This window comes from Vicugna pacos, chromosome 32, assembly GCF_048564905.1.
Source record: "Vicugna pacos chromosome 32, VicPac4, whole genome shotgun sequence".
In the NCBI taxonomy this organism is placed as follows: domain Eukaryota; kingdom Metazoa; phylum Chordata; class Mammalia; order Artiodactyla; family Camelidae; genus Vicugna; species Vicugna pacos.
The window spans coordinates 10,492,116-10,518,692 of record NC_133018.1 but is presented as its reverse complement, the minus strand read 5'-3'; the positions used below and the strand labels follow the sequence as shown (position 1 = coordinate 10,518,692).

Below are 26,577 nucleotides of genomic sequence, written 5' to 3'. Positions count from 1 at the left end.
CCCGCTGTGGCTGTCTCCCAGGGATCAAAAGGGCACAAGAGCCTGCCTGTGCGCCATCCACACGCTCACGAACCCCAGGGGCCTGCCCGTGTGAGTGAGCCCTCTACATCTTCCCAGGGGGCCTTCGGGGGACACCACACTTATCTTCATGCTGATGCTCCAGGGGGTTCCAGGCACCCTCTGAGGAACGGGGAGCCCTTCGGGGCTAGAAGATCCTGCAAAGCACCTACCCTATGAATCCTTTATTTTGAGGTGGGGCTGGGGCAGGGAGCGGGTGCCTACTGTTGGCACATTCAGGTGCAGAGGTGGACGGGATCCAGATGCCGCCCCAGAGGATGCCTACCAGGGGTGGCACCCCTGGGGACAACCTGGAGGGTCTCAGCAGAGACAAAGTGACCCAGGGTTCTGGGAGGTCCAAGGAGAGAGAGGAAGGGAAGATGCAGAGAGGATGCCCTGGACCAGGAGGTGGCCTTTGTGTGGGTTTGAAGCAAGAGTGGCTTCAGCCATCTGAGGAGTCCCACGTCCAAGTCAAGTCTCTCCGACTCCATCATTCATTCATTCATTCACTCATTCAGATACGGACTGAGCTCCTACTCTGTGTCAGATGGTCCTGGGTGCTGGGTATGTGATGGTTAATTTTATGAGTCAATTTGACTGTCATTTGGTTAAACATTCTGGGTGTATCTGTGAAGATGTTTCTGGACGAGCTGAACGTTTGGAAAGCAAACTGCCCTCCCCAGTGAGGGTGGGCCCCATCCAATCCACTGAGGTCCTGAATGGAACAAAAACGCTGAGTGAGAGGAATTCTTTCTCCCTCTGCCTGCCTGTCTCTGACCTGGGACATTTGTCTTCCACCTTCCAATTCGGGCTGGAACTTCCACCATTGGCTCTACCAGATCTCCACCAGATAACGCAGGAGAATCTCCCCACCTCGAGGCCCTGAAGTTAATCACATCTGCAAAGTACCCTTTGCCATGTCAGGTAGCAGACTGACAGGTTGGGGTATCAGGATGTGAACATCTTTGGCGGCGGGGGAGGCCATGATTTTATCCCTGGACACCATTCTTCTGCTTAAAACCCTCCATAGGCTTCCATTGTTCTCAGGACGATGCCAGAGCCTCTCATGTGGCCTGCAAGACCCAGCGTGGTCTCCCCTGCCGCCCGGTCTCATTTCCCACTCCTTCCTGCGTCCCCATGATCCTGCAGGCAATACCTCGCCGAGCTTTATCCAGATCTCTAAACCTGAAGGTCAGCTCTGGCCCGTCCCTCTGCCTGGAATGTTCTTCATGAGTTAATTAGATTTCAGCCCAAACGTCACCTCCTCCCGGAGACCTCTCTGACTTCCATACCCAACCACACTGAAACGGCTGCCTTGCCCCACCCCATTATCGCTTCTGATCCTAATAACCCCCAAAGGGGCTCATCTCTGTGTTTGGGTTGTGGAAAGAGGCTGAAAAAAGAAACAAAAACAAAAACACAGGAAAACTCACAAAACACTGAGGGAGGAAATCTTGACACCCTGACTCCAACTTAGGTACGAACTACGTGTCTCACCAGTAAAATGCAGCCTGGCCTCACTGCTGCCACATTGCACTCATTCTCGGGAATTCACACATTTCTTCACATTTGAGCATCTCTGAAATCCGGGTGCGACTTGCAGTCGTGATGGCCTCCAGTACCCCCCCGAGTCAGGTGGCAGTGACAGTGGAGTTGCTAATGCCTGTGTGTCCTAACTCGGTCAGAGTTAAGCTACTGTCTCCACTCAACCTGGGTTTACTCGCAATCTAAATACAATCAAACCAGAATAACAAAATGTTGGTAAGTGTTGAGGCTGGAGGATGGGGTTATGGGAGTTCATTATTCTATTCTGCCCACTTTTTCATGAGTTTAAAAGTCTCCATAATAAAAAGGAAAAAATTTCCCTGCTGCAAATAATAATAACCCTGCAAATATATGAGGTTCTACTTTGGAGATGAGAAAGTAGAGGATCAGAGAGGTTAAGAAACCTGCCCAGACTCACCCAGCCAGTGCGTAAGTGCTGGGGCCAGAGTTCTCCCAGGTTTATTTGATTCTCAGGGAAATGCTTTTCCCAGTCGAGCCTCCCCCTAAAGCTGTTCCTCCAAACATCTCAGTGCTTCCCCACTACTGCACCTTGGGGTTCTCAACCAGGGAGACCTGCCCTACCCCAACTCTGCCTGTTGAGAAAATGCAAATCTTTCAATCAATAGTCATTCAACAAATATGTATAGGCACAATTGTGGTGTGCCTGGCGCTGTGCTGGGAGCTGGGGTTCAGCACGAACCACACAGACAAGGTTCCTGTGCTTGGGGAACAACTGCCCAAGTGCCACCTCCTGGAAACCTACCTCTTTAGCCTCTTAGGACGCCTACCACGGGCTGCTGCCAGGTTCGGCTGTGCCACAGCCTCCTCCCCTCCTGAAGAGCGCGCGCCTTCGGGTCAGAGAGTGTGGCCTCATCTCGTGTCCTCAGTGTGGGACCTGGCACGTAGTAGGTGCTCAAGAAATGGCCCGTGAAATGGAATGAATGAGGAGGTGGGTAAGTGGCTGTGAGCAAGAAAGCATTGGTCCTGTATACAGTCGGTGATTAAGACTGGATGATGATGATCCATGGTGGCCCCACTGATTGGGTCAGGAGGGGAAAAGGCAGTTCTGGTTCCTATACTGCCCTCCCCCCACATTCACACTCACACACACATGAGTGCGTATGCCCTTACACACTTATACACACTCATGCACACACTCATGCAACAACCTTTCTTGATCAGGTGCAGGGCGAGACAATGAGGATGAGGAGAAGCTGAAGCACCTGGTTGGGTCCTGGCACAGATGCCTTTTAAAGGTATGATCTCAGCCCCTCAGTTTCTTCATCTGTAAAATGGGTATGATACAAAGCACCCTCCTAAGGACAGGGTCAAGGCTAGATGAAGTGGAATGAGTTAATTTACATAGACGTCTGGTCCATAGTGGCCTCTTGCTTCCCCCTATCCCTGGTTGGCTCTAGGACCCCAGTGCGGGGTAGGGGAGGGAGGGAGCATAGATGAGGGTGTGAAGCTGTCCTTGCCTGTGCTCCTCCCTCCGTGACCCTTTAGTCACTTGGTCCTGCCCTCACTTTCCTTCACCCTCAGAGGGGTCCCATCCCTCCTCCTCTACCTTTCAAAGTCTGTCCTTTCTATGTCCACATCTCTTAGGTCCCCAATTCCACAATCTAGGAAGTGAATCCTGTGTCCCATGTGTCATGAGCAGGAACACAATTCAGCAGAAGCTTCTAAACCCAGTGATGCTAAAAGTCAAGGTTTCAGGCGTATACAGGACCAGCTTCTGCCCTCCTGCCCATCCCAAGCCCACCCAGGGTTTGGTAGGAAACAGACTGCAGCGTGGCGGCTGCAGATGTGATGGTTAGAGTTAATTTACGCTCCGTTTACACAGGCTCCAGATGTCACAAGCTCCTCTGTGGATTTATCCAAATGCCAGGGAAGGAGGGGATGGGCTGGGGGCCAAGGCTGCAGCTCCTTCCGCCTCGCCTGCCTCCTTTCCCTAGTCCAGCTCTGAGGATGGCATTTCAATACAGGGTCCCCAGGCACTCGCCTGCCCTGTGAGCCCCAGCCTTGTTCTCCAAAGCTTCAGCCTTGCGTTCCGCTCATAGACTGTAAGCTTCGTGGGACCAGGAGCCCCCAGCCTGGGCCAGCTCTGGGGCCAATAAGGTGTTTACTAAATGCCTCTGGTAGTGAGGTGACAGTGAGCCCCGGCGGTAGTGAACAGAATGGTGCTCCCCCAAAAGGGTATGTCGAAGCCCTCAGCCCCCGGGACCCGTGAACGTGACTATATTTGGAAATAGGGTCTTTGCAGATGTCATCCAGTTAGGATGAGATCATACTGAATTGGGGCGGGCCCTGAATCCAGTGATTGGCATCATAAGTTAAGACACAGACACTGAGAGGAGAGGTAGAGGCGGGGGTGATGCACCTAGACTCCCAGAGATGCGAGATTACTGGCAGCCACCAGAGACCAGGAGAAAGGCATGGATGGCTTTTGGCCTCGGAGCCCCAAGAAGCAGCCAACTCCGTTGACACCTTGATTTCAGGCATCTGGCCCCCAGAGCTCTGAGAGAATACATGTCTGCTTTCTGAAGCCACCCAGTTCACGGTACTTGGTTACAGCAGCCCTACGACACGAGTCCAGTGGGGATAAGGGTGGGGCGTCCAGCTGGCCAGCCTGGCCAAGGCTTTTTCATTCCAGGCTCCCAAGCCTCCTCCCCCCAGGCCTCTGTCCTAGGTGTGGCTGCCCTGTCCCCCATCCAGAGGACCAAACCAGCCCCTCTCCAGTCTCCCTGAGAGTCTCAGGCTTGTCTCCCACATCCATCCTGCACCCAGCCACCAGGGGAATCTTTCCATCTCCCAGCCTGGTGCCTTCACCCACTCCCACCTGCTGTTCACTCCTCAACCCACTGCAGTCTACTCTGAGCCCCCATCCCCTGAGGATGCTCTCCCCAACCCCCAGGGTGGGCACCAGCCTCACCTTGAAGACGCTGGGGCACAACTTTTCTAACTCCCTCCTTGCAACTCTCTCCTCCCTTCAAGCCGGAGATACCTTCTTGTTCTTCTCCTGCCCACCCCACCCAAATGTGACTGCCTGGTTGTCTGCATGTGCAGCCGCCTCCTTTTTTGCCCGCCTCTCGAATCCAGGACTCTGCCTTCTCCCTCTTTGCTTCTTCTCCCACACTTGGTGATGGTGGTCATGATGGTGGTTGACGGTAACAGTGACGATGGTGGTCATGATGGTAACGGTGATGGTGGTAGCGGTCACGACAGTGATGGTGGTGATGATGGGGGTGAGGGTAGTAATCATGGTGGTGGAAACGGTGATGGTGGTCATGATGGTGATGGTAACAGTGGTGATGATGGCAGTGGCGGTGGTTACGGGGATGGTGGTGCTGCTGTTAAGAGTCTCTCAGCACAGAAAGTGTGCTAGGCCAGGCTGTGTTGAAGACACGGTCTTCCCCAGACACTACATCCACGGTGTTTTTGCATCTTCACCTCTCTCTCTTCTCTCTGGTCTTTCTTCTTACACACATGTATGCAGACACACTATTTTATTTTTCTAGGGCTGCTATAACAAAGTCCCACAAACTGGGAGGCTCAAAACAGCAGAAATGTATTCTCTCACAGTTGTGGAAGCCAGAAGTCCAAAATCAAGATGTCAGCAGGGCCATCCTCCCACTAAGACACTGGGTGGAATCCTTCCTTGCCTCTTCCTACCTTCCGATGGTGGCCCACGGCTGCACCCCTCCGATCTCTGCCTCTAACGTCACATGGCACTTCCCTTGTGTGTCTGTGTCTCTTCTCCTCTCCTTAGAGGGACACCAGTCATGCTGGATCCGGGCCCAGCCTAATGGCCTCCCCTTGACTTGATTATATCTGCAGTGATTATTTCCAAAAAGGTCACATTCACAGGTATTGGGGGTTAGAACTTCACATGTCTTTGAGGGGGAGGGACGCAATTCAACCCATCACACACACTCACTCACACACACACACACACTCACACACACCCCTCTCTTCACCTTCTCCCAGGCTTCTATCACTTTCATATCACATCCCTTGTGCTATCAAACACTTGCCTCTGGTTACCTCTTACCTTGTCTCTTTCTCCCTCTTTCCCTCCCTGTTTCCATTCTTTCCTACACCCTTGAAGCCTTCACCGAGTGCCACTCTCGGCCAAGCTCTGTGCTGGGGAATCGGAGACACAGAGATGGAGGTGGGACCTGTGGGACCTGTGGTCCCTGTCTTCAAAGAGCTCACTGCCTAGAAGGGGAAGTGAGGTTGCACGGGCCATGGGCCAAGCAGCCTCACGAGGGCTTCGACAGGATCTCAGGGGCCTAAGGGCACAGTTGATGCACTGAGCCAGCCTCTCCTTGGTCCTCTGTGCCCCTCTTCACCTCTGGGGCCATCCCATCTCCTGCCCACCTCCACGGCTCAGACACCCACCTGGTCCTTCCCTTTGGGCCAGTGAAGGCTCCTGGGGGATGGGTACCCGCCCTCTCCCTCGCGCATGCGCACCTCCCACACGCCCACTCCCTCTGCGCATCTCTCATTAAAGAGGCTGGAGATTGCCCAGCCTGTCTCTGGGCTTTGCGCTGAGAGGGCTAAATGATATGCTGACACCTTAATTACGGCCCATTGTCACGGAGCGCTGCGGAAGTTGTCTGAGTGATCCCCGGAGAATGGGCGCTAACAGGCCCGTCAGAGCCTTTGATTCCCCGTGCCAGACTGGAAAATGACACAAACGAGGGCTAGCTCCAACCGCAGCCCCTGGGTGACACGGGCAGACCATCCCTCTCACACATCAACCTGCGCAGCTGCCACAGGCAAGGGGTGGGGGGGGTCTCCCTCCTGTTACCCCCGTTTTGGTCCACTGCATAGCAATCGCTCTGAGTCAGGCATTGCACACGTAACCCCGACAGAGTTCCTCACCCAGCTGGGACTCTTATGCTCCCATTTTACAGATGAGGAAACAGGTCCTGCATGTTTAAGTCACCTGCTCCAGCTCCCCTGCTGGTGCAGGGCAGAGCAGGCAGCCTGGCCCCTAGCCCGGGCCTCGGCCACTGCGAGACACAGTCGCTGTAGGGATGGCGGCTCCAGACTGAGAAGGACGGGATACGCCAAGGTCACCAGGGCCACCCTCGGGCCACCCACAGCAGATAGAGGCCAGGACCCAGGCCCCTCACTCCCCACCCCTGACTTTTTCCACCAGGGCAGCAATTTGTAAAGTGAATCTGTGGGGGATGTTGTCAATAATAATAACACAATAACAGCAAGGATCTGTCACTGACGCTGACAAAGCACGGGCTCTGGGTCTCGCAGCCCCGGGGGAATTTCAGCTCTACCATCAACCGTCCTGCCTCAGTGAGGACTGTGTGAGCTGGAGCAGGGAAAGGTGAACCATCAGGAAGGAGGGCGGCCTCGCGCCCCCTCCCCTCCCCACCAGCCTGCAGCCCACAGTGGCCAATTCCCTGGCAGAGGAGTGCCTGCAAATGCAGGGAGGGAAGCTAGGGTCCTCTTGAAGCCAGGCCCCTGACCACCCCACCCTGGGGACACGCCTCCTTCTGCCACTGTTTCTGCGTGAGCAAGGGGCCGGGCTGGGCATTTGATAACCTAGACTTTAAAAATCAGGCTGTTGCAACGGAATCACAGGGGAGAGGGTCTCCTGACATCATTAACTGGCTCCATCAGGCGGAAAAGAAGCGAGGGCATCTCTGTGCAGCAGACACACTCATTCAGCAGCCCCAGAATGGGCAGAACTGTGGGGCCAAGACCCAGAGAGGTGTGCAGAAGCTAACTGACATGGTCCCAGGACCTGGGAAGAGGGGTCGGGCAGCAGAAGAGGCGCCAGATGCGCTCACAAGCTCTAGGGCAGGACCAGCCATGGACTGCGGCTCTTGTCCCATTCCCCTCCCAGGAGACCTGCCCCCAGGGGAGAGCTGGTCTCCCACCAACCCTGACACCATCCCTGTGGGGCAGGAGGGGGAGGTGGGAACAGTCTGAAAAGCTCAGGCTCTGCGCCCTGGTCTTTCACAAGCCTGAAGGGGGCTGGACGTTATGCCTATTTCACAGATGGGGAAACTGAGTCTCCAAATCACACAACCCTGTGGCAAAATGACCAAGCTCCCGCTTTGTGCCAGGGGCTGTTCTGGGCACTGGGGCCACATCAGAGGACAAGACAGAGGATCTCAGTCCTCTGGGGACTCACACCCACAAGTGGAACCTGGTTTCTTGTTGCTTCCCATAGCAGCCAGGAGGAGGCAGGGCCAGGCTGGGAGCAGGTTGAGGGAAGGGACTTTATCTGGTAGACTGGAAGCTGGGTCTATGGCCTTGGCAAGTGACTTTGCTTCCCAAGGCCTCAGTGTTCTCATCTGCAAAATGGGGGCTGTAAGGACACCTCCCTTCTAGGGCAACACAGTCGGTGCCATCAAGCCTGGCTCTTCCACCTCATCCTCTGCTGGCAGGGGCAGCGGCACTGGGCAGTTGACATGGCATCTCCAGGGCCCTTCCTACACCCAGCAAAGGAGAGTGGTTCCTAGCGAGCCTTCTTCCTGCAGCCTCGTCCCTTCCTGTGGTCCCCTACCAACTCTGGGAGGCACCTGATTGTCCCAGTTTGGCAGGTGGGGAGGCCAAGGCTCAGAGATGGAGCGACTTGCTAGATGTCACAGTAGGTAGGCTGGAACTGCTGCGCTCCTCTCCAGCCCTCATTCCCTCCCCACCACCGTCTCTCAGCACGACCCCTCCCTCGCCACCCAGGAGGCTGCCAGAAAACTTCAGAGCTGCCAACATGCCATCATGAACCCCAAGCATATCCCCCGCCTCAGTGTCTACCCCTGAGAAGTGAATACACATGTCCACAACAAGAGCTCGCGCAGGAATGCGCACGGCTGTGTTATTCGTAACAGACAAGAAGCAGAAACAATTCAGATGCCCATCAGCTGAGGCATGGATAAGCAAAATGTGGTCCCTCCACACCACAGAATAGTACTCAGCCTTAAAAAGGAATGAAATGGGGGGGAAGGTGTAGCTTCGTGGCAGAGCACGTGCTTAGCATGCACGAGGTCCTGGGTTCAATCCCTGGCACCTCCATTAAAAAGAAATCAACAAACAAATAAACCTAACTACCCCACCCCTCAAAATTTTTAAACTAAAAAAAAGGAATGAAATGTTCCAATGTGGATGAACCTTGAAAACATTATATCAAGTGAGTCATGAAAGATCACATGTTGTATGATTCCATTTATACAAAATGCCCAGAAGAGGCAAATGCATGAGACAGAAAGACTAATGGTAGCCAGAGGCCTTGTGTGTCTGTGTGTGTGTGTGTGTGTCTGCTAACGAGTAAGGAGTTCCAGGGGAAATGTTCTAAAATCGCAGCTGGTTGCAAAATTCTGTGAATACACTGAAAACCATTGAATGAGACCCTTCCAATGTGTGAATTACATCTCACTGAAGCTGTTTCCAAAACCCCTGGTGAGTTGACCCCTGCCCAAAGTCTCTGATTTACCCCCTGCACCTGGGCTGAGGGGAGAGTCCAGCCGGGGTGTCCCCAGGCCTTCAGACTCCCGGCCAAAGCTAGGCAGGGCCACAGGATACAGCCCCGGAGGTGACACAGGGAACTGCCACAGGGGACACTCTGTGCTGGTCCCTGAACCCGGATGACTGTTCAACATTCATTGTACATTCCAGGCTCTGTGCTGGAACTGGGGACTTGGTGGGGAGCAAGAAACACTGCCTACCTCCAGGAAGCTGACAGACAGACAGACAGGGGTGGGGCTAACAAGTAGGCAGAAATGACAGCCCAGTGTGACATTGCTACGATCCTGGCAAGCACAGAGAGGAGGGCCCCTGACCCAGCCCAGGTCCAGTGCAATCTCCCAAGGAACAGACGTGTAGGCAGAGATGGGAAGAAGTTCAGGGGTGGAAAAGTGTTCCAGGCAGAGGGAACAGCAGATGGGAAGGCCTGGAGGTTCTAGAGGGCATGGCATATTCAGAAGAAGAAAGAGCAGGATGAGGCGGGGTGGGACCAGGGGAGACCTTGGCTCTGGGAGGAGGGGGCTGGGAGGTGGAGATGTCGCAGCCCACAGGCGGAGGCAGAACCAGCTCCTGGCCACCTCCACTGCCCTGCTGGCCCTTCCGGGCTGGGGTGCCCGAGACCCCACGAGGGATGGCGTCAGGTTCACACACCTAGGATCCTCTAACCCGCTCCGCCTCTCAACTTCTATGTCCCCACCCAGCTGCTTCTCCCACACCCTGTGAGCTTTGATCACAGCAGACAGAAAAGGCAAGGCTAAGTTTTAATGAGCCATCTCTGGGATGTCTTCAGCTGCATGTAAAAGCCCCTAAGCTTCCAGCAACAGGGGGACCTGCGTTAGGCAGGGTAAATATTTACAGCTCCACCTGAAAAGCCGAGCCCATTTTTCATGCAGGATTTTAACGATATAGATCATGCCGAGAGCGAGACACAAATAGAGGGAAATGAAACCATGGGCAGCCGCAACACCGGGGCCCTGAATTATGGATAGGAACCTGTCCCCAACTTCTTGTTTTTAATTAAAAAGCCCTTTTTGGTAATTCCATTAAGAAGCAGCTGTGGTTCCAGAGTCTCTTGCTCTTTCTCTTTAAATGATGAAATGTCCCATCGGCTCCTTCCAGTTTTAGGAGTCAGGGGACAGGAGGCAGGGGACTATGAGGATTTAGGTGGTGCCAGGTCAGGTGTGGAGGGAGCTTGGGGCCCTGAGCCCCCTCATTGCCATCTGCTCCTCCCCTGCTCTGTCTCAGCCAGACTCCTAACCGTGCACTTACTTTGGGCGGGGTCTTCCATCTCCATCATCTCTCTTGCTATCCATAATGCCAGTGATGCCGGGATGAGGATGTCTAGTTTACAGAGCAGAGGAAGCTAAGTCTCAGAGAGGGGAAGGAATGGGCCTAAAGTCACACAGCAAGTAGGAGGTAGAGCCGGAACTCAGACTCAGGGCCACCTGAGTCCAAGTCTCCTGCCTTTGCCATCTCCACCAAGGACGGAGAGGGACCTGGAGTCCCCATCCCGCCCACTGGAAGGGCCTGGTGAGGGATAGGAAACTCTGGGGCCTTGATCGGCACACACCTGAGATCCAGGGAGAGGGGATTTCTGAGCACCTGTTCTGTGTAGGGACCCAGGCCAGGAGCTGGGGATTCACAGCTGAGAGATGCACATCGCCTGCCCTTGAGGAACACACAGCACCCGCTTCTCTGCTTATCTGCAGCCAGGCCTCCTACTAGAAGCCTTCCTTGACTTTCCCAGCCATCATCCCTCCTTCCATCCACCATGCCTCCATCTCCCTGCTACCTGGACTCTCATCTGATATTCACCCATTCACCCATCCATCCTTCCACTCATCTATCTTCCATCCACCCATCCATCCACTGATCTATCCATCCATCCACCCATCCATCTATCCATCCAACCATCCATCTACCCATCTATCCATCCATCCATCCATCCTTCCACTCATCTTCCCTCCATCCATTCATTCATTCACCCATCCACCCACTCACCCACCCACCCATCCACCTGTCCATCCTCCAACCCATCATGAAAGGAACCCACACATCTCAAGCCATTACTATGTGTCACTCAATGTGCCTCCCTCATCTAATTCTAACAGCACCTCTGCCAAGTAAAATCTATCATCCTCATTTTACAGATGGAGAAACGGAAGCTGTGAGACATTCTGAGTCACCTGCCCAGAGGCAAGGGAATGGAGAGCTGGTTATACACTTTCAGCCATGGTGAGAGGCCACTTATGGTGGGAGGGTTTGGGCCAGGAAAGAGAGACCTTCCAAATCTCGCCATGTGGGTGGGCTGCTAGCTCCCCCTCTCCCATCATGACTGTGTGTGAGCTCTCCAGCCCCTTGCCCCTTGCTCCTAAGCCAGGCAGTGGCAGCCAGGACCATCTCTCGTCTGGAGTGGTGCAGAGAGAGGCAGGCCCCCAAACACAGGGTGCCTATTGTGTCACCCCCCGCCCTGGGAGCACAGGCCTTCCATTGTCTGGAGGAAGCTGCAGGTGGGCTCCAAGCCTGTCATCTGGCTTGGATTGTCCCCATTGTGCAGCCACAGCAGTGCTTTGTCTCTGACAGGCGCTCCCTCATTGTCTGCCCAGGCCCTCTCCCCCTCCCACCAGGGTGATCTGTACTCAGGATGGTAGAGAGATTGGGGTGGGCCGGGAGAGAGCACGGGTTCAGGAGTCCAGAGACCCCAAAACATCACATCCCCTCTCTGAGCCTCAGTTTCACCATCTGTAAAATGGATAAGAATTCCTGCCATGCCCCGCTCATGTTGGAGGCAACAGCAGGGGATGTAGGAGTTGTTCTGAGTACAGGTCTGGTCTAACTCCCTTAGTCTCTTGCTGTGCAGCCTTGAGCAAGTCATGTGCCCTCTCTGAACCTACATCCACATCTGCAAAGTCAACATGAAAGAGGGCCTGCCTCCGAGGAGATACAACATGCAGAGTTTGGCCCAGGGCCTGCGCTAAGAGACAGAAGTGGCCATTTCTGTCCTCATCGGCGGTGGCGGCAGCTGTCCTCTGAACGCCACGGGGCTCTGGGCCATGCAGAGCAGTCTGCTGTTTCTGCTGCCCTTCCAAACCTTCAAGTCCTTTCATAGGTCATGTCATGTCTCAGACCAGAGAAGTTAATCAATATCTCTAAGGTCGCACAGTGAGGGGACATCAGTCAGGCTCACAGATGCTGTCCTGAGTCCCTTATCCTCCAATTCAGGAGGCTTCAGCTGTGCTGTGGACACCGTGGGGGCAGGGGTGGTCTAATGCGGGCACTCCTGGCCTGAGCACATCTATTCACTGTGTTTGGGAAGGGCAAGGAATTGATGGAATCCTCAGTGCCTGGAACAGGCTTGGCTCACTGGAACTTGATAAGTGGATGGGAGGAGGGTCCTGGGAGCCCCACAGAGCTGCCAGACTTAGCTGGGCTGCATTCCAGCCCGGGATGGAGGGCCCTGCCACAGCCACCGCTGAGAACAGAGAGTTGCTAGTAAGAGGTACCCCCTGGTGAGGAGGGATGACAAAATGACATGGGGTCAGCCTTGCCCAGTGGCAGGCGCTCTGGTCAGCGTGGCCAAGAACCTCTACCCACAACTTGGGGGCCCAGGTCTCAGAGTCTGGGCATGGCCAGGAAGATGGGCGGGGTGGCCAGGGCTGCAGAGGTGGTCCAGCAGCCACCAAGCTCTGCCAGCACCCAGTGCCCAGCATGGGCTCTCGAGCCTGAGAATTACCCAGTAACAACCCCTCGCAGAGGACAGCACCAGCCGGACACAACAAGGTCACCCGACAGTGTCATGAGACATGGACAGATGGGGTCACACGGACACATGTCACCCGGACCATGTCATGAGACATGGATAGATGGTGTCGCATAAACAACTTAGGGTCACGTGGCCATGTCCTCGAGACATGGAAAAACATAGCGCAACTGGGACAGTGTCACCCCAGCAGCGGTGCAGAGGGGAGGAGCCCAGGGCACCCACTTGCCCCCGTGAGCAAGGCTGGCAGGGCGGCAGCACCATCTTGGACAGGGCAGGGGGAGCATCCATGTCTTAGATGGCTGCCCACGCCCCTGCCCACAGGGTGAGGTAGCTACAGGCCCAGGGGACGTGCCCACCAGGGGAGCTCATCCCTCTGCTGACCGCACTCAGAAGCCGGCATCCCAGAATCCCCTCCTCTGATAGCCCCGAGCCCATTTCCAAAGCCTAGAGGGCATCCTTCCCAAGTCCATCTGAGGTCCGTCCTCCCAGGACAAACCTGCCACTGATGTGAGCACCCCCAGGCCCAAAGGGTGGTCAAGGGGTGGCTGTCGGAGGGGGTTGCCATGGCCCCTGGCAGGCTGGTGTCCTCACACGTGCGAGCCAGGCCCTTCCAGTCCTGGACATGGCCCATGTTGGGAAGAGAAGGCCTGGAGGGCTGGTCCTGGGCCACCATTTGTACCCGATCCAGACTCTTGCGAGTGTCACAGGCAGGCCTGGTGGGGAGCTGCGCCCAGGCCTGGTCGTGGCAACCCTCAAACCACTCTGCTGCCAGAGACAGCAAGAAGCCTACTTGTCAGGGGAAACGTCCCCTCCCCACTAAGGGAAATTCTGGGCCTGGAACCCTGTCCAGCCTCAAACCCCATCAGGCTCCTGGCACCCCAGCCCTGCCATGGGACCCGTCGTATGATCCAGGGATTTTAAGCTGGAGCCCTGGAGCCTTGCTGGTCGACCCAAACATGGGTGCACAGAGGACACAAGTTCATCCAGAAGCCCTGGACAGACAGCCTGCCCAGCTTAGAGCTCAGGCTTGTAGAATCCAGGTCACCAGGAACAATTCAAGACTCGGAAACTCCATCAGGCCTGGGTTCAAACCACGACTCCATCTAGTACTGGCTGTGTGACATCCAGAAAGCTAATGAGCTTCTCTGAGCCTTTCTTTTGGAAACTGGAGATAAAACCTGCCTCTCGGGGATGCTGTCAGGATGAAAAGTAATCACGGCTTTGAATTCTCCCTGTATCCAACATCTACACAAATGTCCTTGGCCAGTCCCGGGGAAGCATTTATTGAATGGATGATTTAAAAAGATGATCGGAAAACTGGGGACGAAGGAAGCTAGAGGCTTCCATCCAGCCATCCTTCCCGAATCCCTCCCTCCGTGCAGCTGCAGCCCCTTCCTGGGGCGAGACCCCTGCCCCCTGCTCCGAGCCCCTCCCCAAGCCACAGGAGGCCCAGACACATGTTCGGAGGGGGCTTTATCTGTGCTCAGTTGACTGTAAACGTTTAAGCGGAATTGACTGTGTACTCAGCCACTTTCAAACACAACTAATCTTCATCGGGGCGACGGGAAGTGAAATATGTTATTGTCGGCAGCAGTAAATTACCCGTGCCAGAGCCGGCTCGTGAGGCATTACGGGCCGTGGCCGGCGCACTCCTTCACCCAGCCGCCACCCGCCCGCAATCCATTACCACAAAGGGCCCTGGTCACCTCCTCGCCAGTCCAGGCCTGGCCCCCACCCACGCTGGGCAGCAGGGTGAGGAGTGGGCTGGCAGGGGAGGAGGCAGGACCTGGTTTCATGCCATTCTGTCTCCCAGATGCCTGGGCAAGAGACTTGAGAAGACCCCTGGCCAGTGAATTCTTAGAGGTCAGGGACCAGATAGGGAGGGAGATGGAGACCCAGACAGGGAAAGGGATTTGGTCCAAAGCCTAGCTCTGCTGCCTTCTGAACCTCAGTTTCTCCATCTGTAAAATGGAGAGGTTTATTCAATGTTTTCATTTTGCAAAAATCTCTTTAACATCAGCCTACCCAGATCGTTGGATTCCCACATCTGCTTCTGCATTTCAATTTATTGTGACGTGTTGTTTCACTTGAAGCCAATGAAGGCTATCTGACCTGGCGCAGACACGCAGCTCAAAAAAGGAAGAGCATTCTAGCAGCCTTCTTGGATAATTACCGATATTCTTCTTTGATATTAAACCAAAACTACTTACGTGATGGTGTGCTAAAGGTGAAGCTGTAATATGGAACCTGACTGCAGCCGTTAACTCTCAGACTCTGTTCAATTAAAACCCATTGGGTCTATTTTGCACTCTGAGTGGATTTTCACTCCTTCTTTAACACTCTGCATCGGTCCCTGGGAACGGACTGGTTTACTGAGTTGAGTAGCTCTTCCCAATGTCGACATATTTCATTAGACAATATCAAAAAAAAAAAAAAAAGTCACGTTCACTCTTACCACCCAGCTTTTTGGGGAAGTCTTTCAGTAGGAAGCTGTCAAACCCCGAGTGGCAGGTACAAGTTCTCCAAAATTCAAATTTTTGCTTGAAAGTCAAATTTTATCATTGGCAACAACAGATCCTGTCAGTTGACAGGCAACTGGGTACATTTTTGAGAAAATATCTGCCAAATCACCAAGCCTGCAAGGCTATCGTGTGTCGGTTAGTCATTATTTCAAGTGAAAATGATGTTCCGTGAAAAAAAGGGGCTAATGCCGCTCGCGACTCAAACAGTCACATGGTGGTTTTCTGCAGTGACTCACGGTAGAGCGGGGTCCCTTTCCGAACGTGCTTTCTACTGTGTCACATGGAATATTTAAAAGATGTGTGCTCAAAAGTTGAGATTTTTTAAAATATCAATAGTTTTTGTTTTTCATCAAGAACATTCTTAAGTGAAACTAGGTTTTAAATTTTTAACTGAGGGAGCGTTGGGGATAAAGAATGCAACGATCTCTGTTCCAGGTTGGTGTCACTGCTGTGGTTCCCACTACGAGGCCAGCGGGTTTTACCCACCCTGTGACTTTGACACTATCAACACGGTGAAAAAGGCCAGTGATGACTTAGGATTATTAGGAAAAAGGTCTCGACCTCATGGGCCCCCTGAAAGGGGTCCCAAGGGTCTGTGGAGCCCACTTTGAGAACCACTGATCCACGGTGATGATCCCGGGACCACCAGGGGTGTTGGAAGACGCGGATGAAATCTAACTGGAAAACGGACCTTAACGAGCTGCTGTCCATCATCGGGCAGCACTGTCCCTGCCCCCATCCTCTGGGGCCGCCTCCACATTCGGGGGGCAGGTGTCCTCTCTCCCCACATACAGCTCCTCCTTCAATCCCAACTCTAAGTAAAGCTGCTAATGGAAAACTTTTGGCTCTTTTAAGACTCTGTTCAAAGTCAAGTTCTTCCTGAACATAGTCCTCAGTGGGGATCATGTCTCCCTCCTCGGAACCTCCTGTCCAGTCAGCATCTCCCTTCCAGCCTCATCCACTCCCAGTACCCTCCTCAGACATAATAACCCCCCAGCAGACCCACGTTGATCCAAAGGAATGAGGAGATGGAAAGTGTCACTCTGCCTGTGGCTGGAGCTGATTAGTGACACTGGCTAACAATGGTGAGCAGGACAGAGGATCCTGGGAGATCCTGCTATGAACCCCAGAACATAGGCATATCCCCAAGAGCAGAACCAGGGACCAGCACCCCAGGGGAACTGGGATGGGTGGGGCTTGGAGGAGAGGAAGGGGTTACAAGTTCTCCAATGGCTGACCCAGACAAAACTGTGACCATGATGAAACTTACATTTAGGGTCCTTCTTTGCTGTGTGATCTTTGGCGAATCACTTAACTTCTCTGGGCCATGGTTTCTTCCTCTGTCAAATGAAGAATTTAGATCAATGCCTAAGACTCCTTACAGCTCCCAAATTCTATTAGTCAATGATATTCACGTGCTAACAGTCCATAAGCTGACTGAGACTCCGATCTCCTGTAGGAGAAACATTCAAGCTTTCCAGGCCACTGACATTTGAATGTAGCACGGCACTGACGTTCAAATGATCTGTGACATCATCCAATGATATGACATCAAACAGTCTCTAATGCTAACACATGCAAAGACATGGTGCTGACATTCTCACAGGCTGGGGCTGACACAGAATGCTCTATGGCATCAGTGTGAACTGAGTGCCAGCTGTGTGCCGGTCACGCCAACAGCCCAGGGAAACCTATCAGTCCATAAACTGTCCCTTCTCCCAACTTTCCTTTCCAGGAATCTAGACCCCCTGGTGGTTCAGGAGATCTTAGCTGTCCCTATCTCCCACAGTCCAATCTCTCGTATGAAGGGTTGATTTTCTCTCAACATAATGCAAAGGCAACTTCCATACAAGTTGCATGGCCCTCTTCCAACCAGATTCTGTCCCCTCAAAATCCAGAGCCATCAATACGGTAGCTGCAGCCCCCTAAGATTTCCCTGCTTCCCAGTTTCCACCCAGGGTCCTGCCAGCTGGACCATGCTGGCGGGCATCAGGGAGAAACCAAGGCTCAGGATGGGACCCACAGAGGGCTGTGGAGGAATGTCCTGGGACGGTGGCTTAGCCCCCCTCCTCCTGTCCGCTCATCCCTCCAGCTGTGGCTGTGGCTCCTGGGGGCCTCCAGGGGGCAGGGGAGGCAGTCACCATGGCGATGCCCACTGCCTCCCCCTACCCCGGGTGGCCCAAGGCCATTGCCCAAAGATTCCAAGCCCCGATTGGCTTTGCTTCTCCTGCCTCTCTTCATAAAAAGAGAAAAGAAAAGAAATTCCTGCAAGTTGAACAATCCTTGTGTTGGATTTGGGAGATGTTATTCCTAGTGACAGACAAGGGCAATTATCTGCAATCCGCCAGCAGTTTTAGCCTAATTTCATTACTGCTGTGCAATTCTCCCTGAGCTGCTAGTCTATCAATGTCTTGCAGAACGGATTAGCGGGCACTTTCTTCATCTTCAAATGAATTTTAGCTGTCATGCCCTTGATGAATAGAGGCTGACCTGGGCTGGGGAGTGGCCAGAGGGCAGCAGGCAGGCAGGCGGCCTCCGGGCTGGGGCAGGAGGTGAGGTGGTGAGTGGGTAGACCCAGGAGGTGAGTGGAGAGGGAGGCACCAGAGCCGTCCAGGCTTCCTGGGCGCCTAGAGGCGCAGGACTTAGGGCTGTTTGGACCCACCTCCTGGGGCTTTGCACACTGAGCCCCCCATCTCCATCTAAGGATAGTTTCCCAGGCCCCAGGCTAATGATACAGGAGGGGTTCTTTCCTGGGAGCGTATTGCCAGCTGACGTCAGGGGCCCCCATGCTGCAGCCCTCTGGGTCACCCCTGCCACCGCATCCCAAACTTTGGAAACTCCAGCTTCAAGTCTGCCTCCCTGAGGCACCGTGGACCTCACAGGAGCAGAGTCCAGCCCTGTCTTGTCATGGCCACGTTCCCAGAGCCCAGTGAGTAGGAGATGCTCTGTCAGTTTTTGCTGAAGGACAAAGGACTCTCAGCTTGGCTGCAGCTTGGGTCAGGGGCTGGTGCAGGCCTGGCACATGGCAGGAGCCCTGTCGCCATCAGATGACTGCATGATGCCATAGTAGCTGATTAGAAAAAGGGTGGTGAGGGGAGAAAGGGAACGCTTTGCAGAGCACCTCCTATGTGTCAGGCACTGGGCTGGGGGCTTTCCTGATGTGGCCTCAGTTAATCTCAGGGAGGTGGAGCCGAGACCTGGGGACCCGAGCAAGTTGGGAAGTGGTGAACCCAGGTATGTCAAGCCATCCTCTCTGACTGCCCAAGGAGCATGTTTCAGGAGCACTAGTGCGAAGTGAGATTCTCATGGGCAGGATGATGCCCCGTGGGGAGAGGGGAGGAACCCTGCGGAGAGGTCATGGGGGGAGTGGCGTCGGCAACATGGGGCAAACACCATGCCTGCTTAGGACCCCCTCATCCCCACTCCCACCCAAAGCCTCCCTCCCCACCCCAGTACTTCTCCAAAGTCCTGGGAAGAAGGGCTGTGGGTTTTTTGTTTTCTCTTTTCCCATCTGTCCAATCCCCCCTTTCTCAGCCCAGCTCTATGCCCTGGGAAGCTGACCTCCACAGCCTTCCCCACCCTCTGGTTTCCTGGAAGGATCATCTGACGGGTAGCTGGGGGTCGGGATGGGGAGAGAGAGTTGGGGTATGTCTGCCTCGCTCTGCCTCGCTCACATTCTTGGCAGCAGAATTTGATCTGGGGGCCCCTGGCTGGCTTGCACCTCTGTATACAGAATCCCTCTACTGAACTTTCTTCAGCTGTACCATTCAGGTGGAACGCTGGGTCTGACTGATGCTGACAGATGCATGTGGGATGGGGGTGCAAACTAGTTTGCAACCTCCCCACACCTGCCCTGTGCCAGCCCTGGGCTGGGCAGCAGGCTTCCACTGGCTCATTGGAAACTCCTAACAGCTCAGTGGGGTGTGCAATTTCCAGAGGGGAGCACTGAGACTCAGGGAGGTCAGGCGACTGGCCAGGGCGCCCAACGGGGAGGTGGGGGAGTCAGGACCTGAGCCATCCTTCACCTGACCTCCAGCCCTGTCACCTTCCCCTACCAGGCTGTGCAACTCAACTCTTGGTCTGACCAATGGAGGGTTTCCTCCCTCACTTTCAATTTCTGGTCCTTTCTCCAGGCCCCTGGGAGACTGTCCCAGGTTTATCGATTTCCAGGGCGGCTTCGAGTCAATATGGTGCACTTTGCTAATTAATCTTTTCCAGATAATTGCAGGAAATTATTGGGTGGTGTGAGGTGGGGGTGGAGAGGCGGCCTCAGTCCCCCACCTGCCCAGAGCAGCCTCTGGCAGAGCTCAGGATGCCGGCCTAGACCCTCTGCCCAGCCTCCCGCCCCTGACCCACTTCTCTCTGTCTCCAATCTGGGGCAGATGAGCCCTGCTCCCTCCCGCTGCCTGCTCAGCCCCATTCTAGAATCCTCAGCCCAGGCCTCCTACCAGGCCAGCTCTCCCAGCTCTGGGCACCACTCTGGGATGCCATAGGAAACACTGGAAGCAGGAATGATCCCAGGTTCGAATCCTGCCTCTGGCAGTTACTAGCTGTGCAACCTCCTCGGATGAGTTATTTAACTTCTCTGAGCCTTAACTGAAAAACGAAATAGAGTTTATCATCTGCATCACAGGCAGACAAAAGCAAGGAAGACGTTTTAATACTGAGTTACTAGGACCACTATGAGTAATAACTCCAATAACAACAGCCAACACTGTGCAGGGGTTTTGCCACATTCTGGGTATTGTTCAGAGTGTCTGATCGGTGCCATTACCATGCCCATTTTATAGAGGGGGAAACTGAGACCCTGAACTGAGGTTGCAGAGACACTGAGCGGCAGAGACCGAATCCCTGCTCAGTGCCCAGGATGCTGGTGGCTCCCTCACGCAGTGTCAGTGAGGCCAGCGTGGTGCCCCGCCTAGATCAGCATCATGAGGAGCAAGTCCTCCACGTGCTCATCTCAGAAGCCAGGGGATGCTAGCCGTGGGTGGGAAGGAGATGCGGGTGGGATGCTGGAGGGGGCACAGCCCTCAGAGGCACCCAGGACTTCCCACTCCAAGCCCCTTGCCCTAAAACTCTGGAACCACCTTAAAGAGGCTGAGAGACTCTTTGGGGCCCCAGGGGCCTCCCGCAGGCCCCACAGTAATTAATCATAACCGGACATTCCTGGATAAAGTTCCCCATCCCTTTGGGGTTTCTTGCTTTCTCCCAGATATTATTTAATACATCCCCTCGCTGGGCTGTATATATACCTGCTCTTAATAAACCTCTAAGACTTTAATGAACTAAATAGCAAATTACTTTTTTATTCAAGAATGAAATTTCATCATATTCATAATTCATATTTTATTTCAGACATCTGCTGCTGATTACATTACATTTAACTAAAATTAGATGATGCTCAGAATGCAATTAAGGCTCTGCCAAATTCTTCGGCCCACCAATGCCGGCGCAGCTCAGCGGGGGCCGCTAGGAACCTAATATGTAATTAGGAGCTATTTTCTAGCTGTTTTTAAAGTCTGAAAATTAGCTGCCTTTATTAATCACACAGACAAATATAAAGTGGAACCAACGCTCGCTGAAATTTCTAAAAGGGATTTTTTGTTTAATTATACACCGCAGAGGGCCGCCACTCGCTCTGCATGTTGATTTGTTGTGCACTGACATTTTGACAACTGGTTTTCAATTTGTCTGTCGTAGTTAGGCAACAACAAAGCCAACGGTAATACTTTAACTTTCAAAACCTTCAGTGCGCCCGGGAGAGGGAGAATGGCGGGGCCCAGGGCTCGGGTTCTCGGAGACACGGGGGAAAGGATGGGCGAGGGCTGGAGGGGCTGGGCTGACAAGCTGGGCGGAGAGGTGGCTGGAGCACTGGACTTGGAGTCCGGAGGCTAAGATGCAAGCCCTGCTCCGTGCAGTGGCTAAGAGGAAACCCTTCCCCTCCCTGGGCTTCTGTTTCCTCCTGTGCATCACAGAGGGGTCTGCAGCCCGAGATCCTTTAAGAAGCCTTCAGGTGCTAAAATTCTGTCTTCTTTTCTGTGTGCCAGACTCTGTGCTAAGTGTTTCCATGCAGGATTATTTAGCCCCAGGACCTTATGTGGGGGACCTTTTATTATCTCATGGTACAGAGGATAAAACTTAGACTCAATGACATTTGGCAACTTTCACTGGCCAGGAGGTGGCCACACCAGAGCTCAAAACTTGTGGACTCCAGGATCCGTGGTTTTAACTGCCGTATCCACCTGCTGGGCTAGGCAGCTCTGAGCAGGAGTGGCTGTCCAGCCCTCCTTTACCATTTGTGTGGCTTGGACGTGGGGATGTGGTTTTGCAAGGTCTTGGGCTGACGCTGTGGCCAGCTGACCCTGCCCTTGGCCACTTGGTAACTGACAGCCTGACGGAAGCCCTGGTTGGGGGCCAGGGAAGGGGCCCACAGAGGGGGCTGCGGCATGGAGTGGGATAGGACCTCTGACTGGGTCCTCAGCCCTTGAACTCACCCCATGTCCTGAGCTCACCTCGACCGGTGACCAACACCTCCCAGTGATGTCCAAAGAGTCCCTGGGGCAGAGTGGTTGCCGTGGGGCCCATTCCCACCCCATGCTAACAACAGTTATGATAGCAGACACTCTCACGCCTCCACCCTCCCACTGACTCTCTGAGGTAGTTCACAGCCGGGTGTGGCATCTGACAGCTGGGTTCAAACACAGCCTCTGTCACTTCCCGGCAGTGGAGGCCTTGGCCAAGCCACCCCACCTCTCTGAGCCTTGGTTCCACATCATTAAAGTAAGGATCCTGAGGGCACCAGCTCTCTGGGTTCTGGTGAGAACTGATCAGGGTATTGGGTGCTTGGTTCAGATGAAGCCTCGGCCACTGAAGCTATAAGGTACTACCCCATTTGACAGATGGGGCCACTGAGGCTCCACAGGGTGCATATCACTCAGCTGACAGCTGCACCCCGGTTGGCCTGATCACACAGCCTGTGCTCTCACCCAGAATCCTGATGCCACCAGAATGCCCACGGGGAAGGGCTGGAGAAGGGCCTGAGGACCCGCTGTGGGGTCTGGACCGCCCCATTTGGCCACCATGGCTATTTCCAGGGGTCCTTGGGGTCTCTTCTCCCACTTCTCATTCCCTCTTGCCCCCCTGGAGGGGGCTCCTGAGCAGGGCTGAAGCCAAGGGGAGGCAGAGCGCACCACGGGGGTCTTCTGCCCCCACTAACCTCAGGCCAGCGGAACCAGCATCCATCGCCTGCCAAAACCCATTTTCCGGAGCCAGCCCTGCGTCCCCTCCTGCCCCCAGGCGCTCCTGATGAAAATGCCAACGGAGCAAAGGAGGTTTTTTGGGGTGACAATGAAACTGTCAATAAAATCTCAGACGCAAGGATAGGCAATGACTATTTCACTTACTCTGACAGCTGAGACTCTGCCGGGGAAGGAAAGTGATAGGCATCTGCTGACATCAACAGCACTTCTTTCGGAGAACAACCTGCGGGAGAGGCGGCCCCCGGAAGCCTGCCTGGCCCGGATGCCATTCAGGCCAGGGCCGCTGCGGTTGCCAGAGGAGCTGGGGTCAGGCACGGAGGAGAGGCTGGACGCCCTGACTCTGTCTGCTCATTTGTTCCTCCCACGACTCCCCTCCAAGCTCCGACAGATGCCAGGCTCCGTGCCGGGGACCGCAGATGGAGAAACCAGTCAGGGAAACCCCTGCCCTGAAGAATGCTGTGAGTTCAGTCGCATCCTCCCAAAGGAGGTGGTGAAGTCCTAAACCCTGGTACCCATGGACGTGACCTAATTCACCAACGGGTCTTTTGCAGGTGTCCATCAAGACGAGGGGCCATGAGGGTGGGGCCAAATCCAGCGTGACTAGTGTTCTTATAAGAAGAGGAAATGTCATGTGAAGACGGAGACGGCCATGTGACCACAGAGGCAGAGACTGGAGGGATGCATCTGTGAGCCAAGGATTGCCGGCCACCACCAGAAGCTGGAAGAGGCTACCTAGAGCCTACTTAAGATGCTGCCTAGAGTCCTAGAGGGAGCGTGGCCCTGCTGACATCTTGATTTCAGACTTCCGGACGCCAGAACAGTGAGATGATGAATTTCTGTTGTTTTCAGCCTCTCAGTGAGCGGTACTGTGTTCCAGCAGCCTAGGACACTACCACACAGGCTTCCACGACCACTGAAGAATCAGCTAAGAGGCCCCACCCCTGGCAGGAGACTATCAAAATAGGGGAGACCTGCTCCCTGAACAGGGGAGGTAAGTTGGACTCTAAAACCGAAAGGCCCCTCCAGGCACTCGGGTAATCCTCCCCCCATCTATTATCTCCAGTCTCTCTGTTCCCAAGGACACCACACCCTTCCAGCCACTGTCAGCTGTTACCTCTCATGATCCCCCTCCATCCGCCGCATCACAGCCAGAGGACTTTCTAAAGCGCAACTGTGACCTGCCCTCCCATGTCACCAACCGTGGCTCCCGGAGCCCTCAGGATAAACCTTGCTTCGTGTTAGCCCAGACCTTGCTTCATACCATGGGCGCCATCTGAACACCAAACCACATGTGGCTACCCTGCACCTGCTCCAGCACTGCTCCCCTCAGTGCCTTTGTGGCCTAGAATGCCCTCACTTACTTCTCAGTTCAGCCGAAATTCTACCCAGGCATCTCCTCCTCCAGGAAGCCTTTCCTGATCCTCTTCCTAAAGTTCAGCTGGGATATGTACCACCCCTCCCTGGGCTCCATGGTAACTTGGAGCCTGCCATTCCTTACTGTCATTGTCAGTTTTCTCAGTGGGCTCTGTCCTGTGAGCCCTGGAGGGCAGGGATGGATCTCATTCACCCCTGGGACCCCAGTGCCCAGTGCATAGTGCAAGCTCTGTCTCCACTTCCCCCTCTGGCCCAACCAAACTCAGGCCTTGGCTAAGAAGCTGGCTCTGGGAACAAATCCTAGCTCAGCCACCTGGACCCGGGCCAGTCACTTTTCTGCTCGAGACACGCTGAGATTACCCAGGGTAGAGGAAGAGAAACTGGCTCTGGGGTCAGAGGACGTGGACTTGAGTCCCACTTACCAGCTGGTTGGCAATGGAGATGTCACTTTATCTCTCTGAGCTTCAGCATCTGTGTCTGTAAAATGGAAAAAGCAAAACTTAAAATGTAAGTTTTAATTAAAGTGATTATGAATGGTTTTTGTCATTACAATGATGATTGATTCATTGTCACTGTAAGGGGTATCAAGGCCAGATTCCCTGACCAATTCCACAGAATCGTACACATGCCCTTGTGAGAGTGCCCAGAGTTTCTGTTTGTCATTTAATTCTTATAACTCTTTACATATTAATATATCACCCTCCCAATTGGATGACATCTCCCTTACCTCTAGGGACAGTATCATACTTCAGGGGCTTTTGAGGGACCCAACAACTACTGGTTGATTGATCTGCCCCTTCACTGCCCACCCAGGGCCTAATACAAATCTGAAACAATCTGGACTTGAGCTGAGAAGCAAACTGCAGGGCAGAGATTGCAAAGTGGATCTGGAGTCAGACAGACCTGTGTTTCCACTTGGTGCTGCCTCTAACAGGCTGTGAGACTGAGGGCCTGCCCTTTCACCTGAGCCTTGGTTTTCCCTTCTGTAAAATAGGGGACAGAGTCCCCACTTCTTAGGATGTCAGCAGACAATGTCCATGAAGGTGGCTGGCACACAGCAGATGTGAGATGAACGAGCAGGTATTTAACCTGAGTCCTGGGCGCCATCCCAACACCACTCCTTTGTGGCTGGGTGATGTTGGGCTTGCCTTCCCACCACTCTGAACCTCAGTTTCCTCTTCTGGAGAATGGAGACACTGAGAACTGTTGTGAGGATGAATTTGGTCCTGCACGTCAGGCCTGACATGGGGAATGTGTGGGTTTACTGGGGGCTGTTATTCTATTGCACTGAATTTTATGAATGTCTAGACTTGTGCTCCCCGAGGTCCTGTCCCCTCCACCTCAAGATCTGGTAAGTGGAGTAAGGAAGGGGTACAGACAGGTGCTGGCAGAATCGCTCCTCCCCCAACAAAGAGGACATTGCCTACGTCTCCCCCCCAGCACTTCAAAGAAATTTAGAAATGCTATTTATCCCCCAGCCCCCTGGCTGCTGGGAGATGGAGGGTCTGTGGAGGTCCTTCTTTTCCTCTGCCTGAAAATAGGACAAGAAGGGAAGGGCTCATTGCCTTCTGACCAAGACCCCAACCCCTGCCCACTCCTAAACCCTGCAAACCCCTATGGAGAGGTGGTCTGGAGAGGTGGGCTTGGGTGGCCAGGTTTCCTAAGCTGAGTAGGGAAGAGGGGCCACAGTCTCCTTTCCTTCTCATCCATTCATCCTTCCATCCATCCATCCATCCATCCAACCACTCTTCACTCTTACCATGTGCCAGGCACTGTGCTAGACTTGGGGAGGTAGCAATGAGCAAGACGGCCACGGTGCCTGCCCTCCAAGGGCAATTCACTGGGGAGAAGGGGATGTGACAGCAAATTACCACACAGTTTGGAAATAAAAGGCGAGATAGGGTGGGGGTGGCATGGGGGTGTTTTGTGCAGAGGGAACAGCAGGGGCAAAGGCCCCACAGTGGTACTTGCTTCCATCACATCATCGTCGTCATCCTCGCTCTCACCTGCCGGGTTCAGGGAGCACTGAGAGGGGGTCCGTGTTTCCTTTCTGTCTCCTGCACTGGAAGGTAAGCTTCCTGAAGGCAGGCACGGGGCCTTACTTCCTTGGTGACTTAGACCAGCACCTGGCACAGAGCTGTCCTTGAGTCATATGTGTGGAGTGATGTGCTAAGTGAATATAGAGGCGCTGTGTTAAACGCCCTACACCTGTTACCTCGAGGGATCCCTACAACCGTCTTAATGGAGGAGATGGAGTTGGTCGTCCCATTTTCCAGATGAAGAAACTGAGGCCTGACTGAGGCCAGACAGCCAGTGAGTAGCAAAGTTTGGGATTCAAACTCAGTTTTGCCCGGACTCGTTTGCTCCCCTGCCCAGGCCAGGAGTGGTGGTGTTGGGGTGCAGCAGATGGCAGGGCCCCCGGGCATCCCCCAGAGGAAGCAGGTCGAGAGGGACCGTGCTGCAGGCTCCATAAATAACCCTGGTCCCTGGGCCCTGCCTGTGGTTTAGCAGCCGGCGAGTGTGTGTGTGTAATACAAACAGCTCTAATCCCCTGTCAGTTAAACTG

The 26,577-nt window shown here is 54.1% G+C and overlaps 1 long non-coding RNA gene across 1 annotated transcript in view; it reads right to left on the bottom strand.

Annotated features, from left to right (window-relative positions):
- LOC140691006 (uncharacterized) overlaps positions 1-24,578 on the bottom strand; it is a 32,431-nt gene extending 7,853 nt beyond the window's left edge. Inside the window, exons 1-2 of the long non-coding RNA XR_012066447.1 lie at positions 24,434-24,578; positions 16,649-16,718 (exon numbers count right to left, since the gene is read on the bottom strand). This is a non-coding gene — a long non-coding RNA (uncharacterized lncRNA). The remainder of the gene's footprint in view (positions 1-16,648; positions 16,719-24,433) is intronic.
- Positions 24,579-26,577: the final 1,999 nt, after the last annotated feature.